Source organism: Ictalurus punctatus, chromosome 29 (assembly GCF_001660625.3).
Source record: "Ictalurus punctatus breed USDA103 chromosome 29, Coco_2.0, whole genome shotgun sequence".
Classification (NCBI taxonomy): Eukaryota; Metazoa; Chordata; class Actinopteri; order Siluriformes; family Ictaluridae; genus Ictalurus; species Ictalurus punctatus.
In genome coordinates this window covers 12,087,698-12,094,254 of record NC_030444.2, presented here as the reverse complement: position 1 = coordinate 12,094,254, position 6,557 = coordinate 12,087,698, and the positions used below count along the sequence as shown (strand labels likewise).

General features: G+C 40.1%; 1 long non-coding RNA gene across 1 annotated transcript; it reads left to right on the top strand.

The window, feature by feature from the left end:
• The first annotated feature begins 725 nt into the window (after window positions 1-725).
• On the top strand, window positions 726-5,584 carry LOC108260484 (uncharacterized). The gene is made up of 3 exons (XR_001811151.3): window positions 726-898; window positions 4,600-4,663; window positions 5,264-5,584. It is a non-coding gene; the product is annotated as an uncharacterized LOC108260484 (long non-coding RNA).
• Window positions 5,585-6,557: the final 973 nt, after the last annotated feature.

Here is a 6,557-nt window from a genome sequence, read left to right as displayed (position 1 = left end):
CGGAGAAAAACGGTCAGGGAGGCTGCCAAGAGGCCTACGGCAACATCAAAAAGAATTGCAGCAATTTCTGGCAAGTACTGGTTTCTCCCTACATGCGACAACAATCTCCCGTATTCTTCATATCTCTGGGCAATGGAGTTGGGTGGCAAGACGGAAGCCTTTTTTTTTAACAACAAACAAACAAACAAACAAACAAACAAACAAATAAATAAATAAATAAATGCATTTCTCAATGTCGTATAATGTGTTATGGTCTGATGAGACCCATGTTGAACTTTTTGGCCATAATACCAAACGATATGTTTGGCCCAAAAAAATCCCTATGTGGAAGCATGGTGGTGGCAGCATCATAGATATATGTGTGTGTCTGTGTGTGCTTGAGACAACACTTGTTTTGCATATTTGTTATTTGTGCTGTTGTGAGGGATTAAATTCGGGGGGGGGGGGGGGGGGGGGGGTGTTGAATCATTTTTATTATATATGTACTACTACTACTACTACTACTACTACTAATAATAATAATAATAATAATTATTATTATTATTATTATTATTATTATTATTATTATTATTATTATTATATAATAAAAGTTACAGTTCGCTTTAATCCTTTTTATTTTTATTTATTTATTTATTTTTTACATTTTAACCCAATTCGTTTTTAACGTACCTTGAAAAAAAATCCCCTGCGTTATGTAGTCCGGAAAAAAAAAAAGAAGCGAACTCATCACTTCCGTTCAGTAGCGGAAGCAGGAAGTAGCGCAAACAACATGGGGACTGGGATTGACAAGAAGCCGGCGATTTCTTTACCCAAACACTCCTACTGGTTCGACTTTTGGGTTTTTCTGTTGTTCGACATCGGCTTTTTTCTCTTCGTGTACTTTGTTATTCCATAAACGGTAAGATGGGATGGAGAGATTACAACGTTACACACATAAGCAGGCTACATGCTAACTAACATGTTAGCTGGCTGCGTGAATAATGTCACGTACTCATATGTTTACACAATCCGATCAAGTTTATTATTCCTTTAGCTGTACGTTTTCATTCATAAAATAGGACGGGTTTCTTGTACCATATAGTTTGATATCACTAGATTATTCTTCAACCAATTATTTTATTTAGTTATGTAACTTTAGTTTCAAGTTATTAACTTGAAAGCTCCACACATGGATAATGCCTTTAAATACAGTGAAAAAAAAAAGTTTAATTATTAAGAAAATTTTACAATAAAGGTAGTAATGTGTTTACTGGAATAGTTTGAGTTTTTATTCCTGACTTTTCCCCCCACAGAACCCAAACCACTAAACACAGTGTTAGAAATGAATAATAATAAAAATACAATTACACTTTCTTCTAATCTTATTCAAATCACAGTGAGATTGCATTGAAACGTCTCTAATCTGTAAGGAATAAACCACTTGGAGATGTGCTGTTGTATGAAAATAATCAATGACACTGTGGTGTGAAGTGACCTGATGTAAAAGTTAGGCACTTTTACCACTCCAAAGTTGATTATTTTCCTATAACAGCATGTCAGTTTTTTATGCCTCTTTTACCTCAGCAATTCCAATTTTCAACTGATTAAACAACAGCATGTCAGACTTTTGATCTCTTTACTTATGTCCTTTAAGGGTGCCAAAATTAAACAAAACACAGCTGCTTTACAACCTTTAGAAAGACAGTTTAGTCAGAATGACAATGAGAATGCTACAGCACCTTGTTCAGAACTGTACAAGAAAATATTAACGCTTAGACACCAATACAATAAGTTTACGTCTGAAAAGATCGTTCATGTTTATGAAACAACGATATTTCGAATTTGGGGGGTTGGGCGGTCGGATATAGACCGATTTCCCTCATTAATGCGGACCAAAAAATGATAGCTAAGGCATTAGCCATCAGACTTCTTACGTTTTTAGGAAAACTACTGGAACCTGATCAGACCGGCTTTGTTTCAAGTCGTGGTTCTTTTAATAATCTCCGTAGCTTGTTTAATATCTTCTACTCTTCCCAGACTAATCGGTCCGATCTGGTGATTTTGTTCTCAGATGCCGAAAAGGCATTTGATCAGGTAGAGTGGCCTTACCTCTTCCCTGTGCTACAGAAATTCCAAGTAAAGAAATTCATCTCTCGGCTTAAAATTCTATATAAAACCCCTAGGGTGATCGAACAATATGGCTCGTCCTCAGGCTAGAGATTTAATCTAAATCTATTAATAAAAGTGAACTCGTGCCCGTCGGGCTTAAAGAGCTTTCACAAATCTACCCGGTACGCTTTAAAATCGCTCAAGATTCACCTATCTAGGAATTGTTGTAACTAGGAAGTCTAGCTCTTTAATAGAAGCCAATTACGCCCATCTTTTAGAAAATTTGAAAAGAAACATTCAGTTTTGCAGGACTCTTAACCATTTCGTTAATAGGTTGAATAAATGTATTTCTTTCCACGTCCCTTTTTAAGTAACTTGACTCAACCATCTTACCCTTTATTTGAAATGATAAAAACCATAGAATTAAACAACTACCTCTTTCTAAACCTGGAAACGTGGTGGGTCTCGCATTTCCAGACTGCTATTCATGGGCGGCTGACCTCAGAATTACATCGATAATATTAAACGATAAAAGTGGACTAGCTCCGATTCGAACAGAATGAATGTACCCTCTATGATCTTGGTCCTGTGATTCTTTCATCAGCAAGCTGTAAAAAAATAATCTACTGAAGCAGCCCTCATTTTTGGGTGGAAACGTTACCTTTATTAGTTCCGGTAGCTGACAATCCCTCTTTTATACCTTCCATACTAGATAAAGGTTTCAATCAATGGAGAGATGCAGGAATTCACGCAGTAAGTGATCTGTATCAAGATTATCTCCTTTGGAAAAAAAAATTCAGGGAAAATACAAACTTCGTAGAAGTCATGTTCTTTCAATCCTACTTCAACGGGTTTGCAAAGATTTGCACTTCTTGTCTTAACACCCGCCTTAAGGACTATTTTGGTAACGGGAAAATGCATTTCCTGCATTTATAATACCCTCCAGTCCTCCCAATTACCTGCTACATCTTCAATCAAAAGTTTATGAGAGGACGACTTGGGGGTCAGAGATTTCTAATGAGTTATGGGCGGATATCCTGGAAGAGATTAATAGATGTTCTCCAAACTCCAGACACCGCCTCATCCGGTACAAAATCTTGCACTACTCTAAAACAGAATGATCCGGAATATTTCCGGGTGTCTCTCCAAAATGTGACGACTACGTGACGTCTGATGCGACCCTGCTTTACAGTCACGTATTATGTCCCAAGTCTTTTGGTGCACGATTTTCAGTGTCTTCTCTGAAAGCACTACTCAACCCGTTGAACCGGATGAGTTTTTAATTGTGTTTGGTGTTTCAAGACACGAGCCCTGTTTGTCCAAGTCTCAACGACTATTTCTTTCCTACGGACTTTTAACAGCTTGTTTTAACGTTCTGGAAAAATAAACCGCCTCCCCATTTTCCAGCTTTGGCTCGACGAACTCACGAATACACTTCACCTGGAGCGTATACAGCTCTTTTTAAGGAATAAGAGATGACAGTTTGCTAAAACATGGGAACCATTTATAAGGTACTTAGTGGGAGGAGGAGAGGAAAGGGATGTTGAGTCGATTTGACTTGTTTTTAGCATTCCTCTCCATACGGTGCGTATCCGGCAGACGGAGAGTTGTTGGTGGGTGGGTGGGCGGGCGGGTGGGCTGGCTGGGTGGAGAGTCGTCCCCCCAGCCCCCCACATTTTATAGTAATAGTAAAGTCATCAAAACTCTGGAGTAACACAAATGGAACTATGGGAATTATGTTGTGATCAAAAATCAAAATAATTGAGTATTTTAGCGTCTTCAAAGTCGACGCGCTTTTTCGCCTCGAATTTCCGGAAATGTATCCTCGGCGTTTTCTCCACCGATTTCTTCAGGGATTCCCCTGTGCTGCCTTTAAAACAGCATTAAAGGAGTTCCCACCGACGCCGGACTCTTCTCGGCCGCTTTTCGGAAACGTTCCGCTCCGAGTCGTCCGTTTAAATAAAACGTTCGTTTTCTTCCGATAGAAATGAATACTTCGGCACGATTATATTTCTATCCACGACACCGATTTCAAACATTTAAATCGCACACCTTCAGATCAAAAGCTTTTTAAGATCACGAGAAACGTTTCAGTCAAGGTAGTGCGTGTACGTATAAATATGTATATATAGTTAATAACTGCCGAAGGAACTATAACTTTTTCGTTCGGTTCATGTATGAATCAGGAAAATACCGAGGGTCTTCTGACTCGATTCTGCTTAGTTATCTGTACTGTGTATATTTCCCCAATAAAAAATAAAAATAAAAAACGAGCGGCTTGTATAGCAGAGTTAAGAATTCAGCAGCGTCGCGGTAAAATAGTTTGTAACCTAGTCGGTTTAAATGAACCGTCAGGACAGAAGTGGCTGTTTTCATTGACTCTGTACCACTTTAATTGCATGTATAATATCATGATACACTGCTTACTTGAATACTGAAAATCTTCTTCCAGACGTCTTACTTCAGGTCTTCAGATCTTCTTACAGACCTGTCTGTAATTGCATTTTGCAGAAATCCGGGTGTTACGGAAGGACCAGAGAGTGTAGCTCACCTGCACGAGATGAAGAGATGATGGGTAAGCTCTTATAGCAAACAAACACTGCTCACGGGTTCAAGGACGAAAATATCGTTACTGTTGTTCGGAACAGACCTTCTGTAATCGCTGCTCACGTCTCACGACATTTCCTGTAGCGCTGTCACATTGCAGTTACGTCAAAATCGTATTCCGACGTCTGAGTGCTGTTCGGTATTAAAAGTTCGGTCGCTCTTTGAAACGGTTTACTTGCATTACGATATGTTGTTATTATCATCATCATATCAGCAGCACAAAATGGTCTTAAAATGACAGCAATATCGTTTATCGCAATTATTCCTGGGACGGTGTATCGTCCAATGAAAGTAGTTATCGTGACAGGCCTGATATGACGTTCCCTCACTTCAGTGAAATAGAAATACACGCGCTTTCCTTTTGCACGATTTACAACCATTTTGGGGATAAACTGTAACACCAAGCTAAATATAACTGTTTAGTTAAGCACTCGATTAAATACAAGCAGATCGAATCGTGTTCCTTTAGTGTGTGTGTTGTGATTCACTCATCTGCTGAGATTTTTTCAGCTACAGGAAAGAAAACCGCTCACTTTGCTTTCATGTTATTATTCTTGTACTTTTGCAGATTTCTCATGGCTGGGTCCTGCAGCTGTGGCTTCAGCCGATCTCCTCCTGCACACCCGTCACCCGAACACTGAAAGTGCACCACCACGTCCCCGCCGAGTCCAAGTCTCCTCGAGTCCAACCCTCACAGAGTCCAACGCACTTTAAAACATAGCGCTAACATTCCAGTCCAGGCCCTGATCCCTCGTACAGAACCCCGATTAACACGAAATAAAACCGGCGAAGCGATTTTTGTATATTCGACCCGGTAATAATCAGAATATCTGCGTGTGTGTGTGTGTGTGAATGAGAAGTAAATAAAATTCACTAGGCTATTTTTCAACTTTGTGTGGAAAGTATGTTCTTTCATCTTTTTATATTCTTGAGGTGTTCACATTGATGGATAGATTGTGTGGCAGACAGATAAAAGAAGCTAAATATATTTCAGATATATTTGTATCTATAGTCCTTATTGGCCTTGCTCCGTAGGATGTGTTACTGTACATTCTCTCACACACACACACACACGCTGTACTGTGAAGTCGCCAGTAGGCGTTCCTACTATTGGTTGCCGTAGTAACATTGATCAGTGGGCATGATGGCTTAGCGGTTAGCACGTTCGCCGCACACCGATACCCGCACCCGCCGCTGTCCTGTGTGTGTGTGTGTGTGCGGGGTTTGTATGTTCTCCCCATGCCATGGGGGTTTCCTCCCCAGTCTAAAGACATGCAGGGTAGACTGATTGACATGTCCAAAGTATCCGTAGTGTATGAATGTGTATGCGAGTGTGCACTGCGATGGATTTGCGCGCTGTCCAGGATGTAACCTGCCTTGTGCCCTATGCCTCCTGGGATAGGCTCCAGGTTCCCCACGAGCCTGTAGGATAAGCGGTGTAGAAAATAGATGGATGGAATAATAATAATAATAATAATAATAACAATAATAATAATAATAATAATGAACTCAGTACATGTTTTATAGCAAGAAAAATTTGGCAGTTTTATGATTCCACACACACACAAAAAAGACAGACATATATATTGCCTTCAATTACATCCTACCCTTTACCCTTTCAACCCGAGATATCCACTGCACAGCTAAAAGTGATCTAAAGTGCCTGTTGTTGTGACCTATCGTCTCGTCTGGAGTTGATTTCCCTCTTACTGGCCACGAGGAGTTTGAACCTGAACGACTGCCAGACATTCGGAGGAGACAAATGGGTCAGAGAGATCAGAACATGGAAGTCTAGTGCGACGCTGTGTTCCATCGTGATCTGTGCCAATAAAAGGGGGGGGGCGGGCGGGGCTCTCTTACGC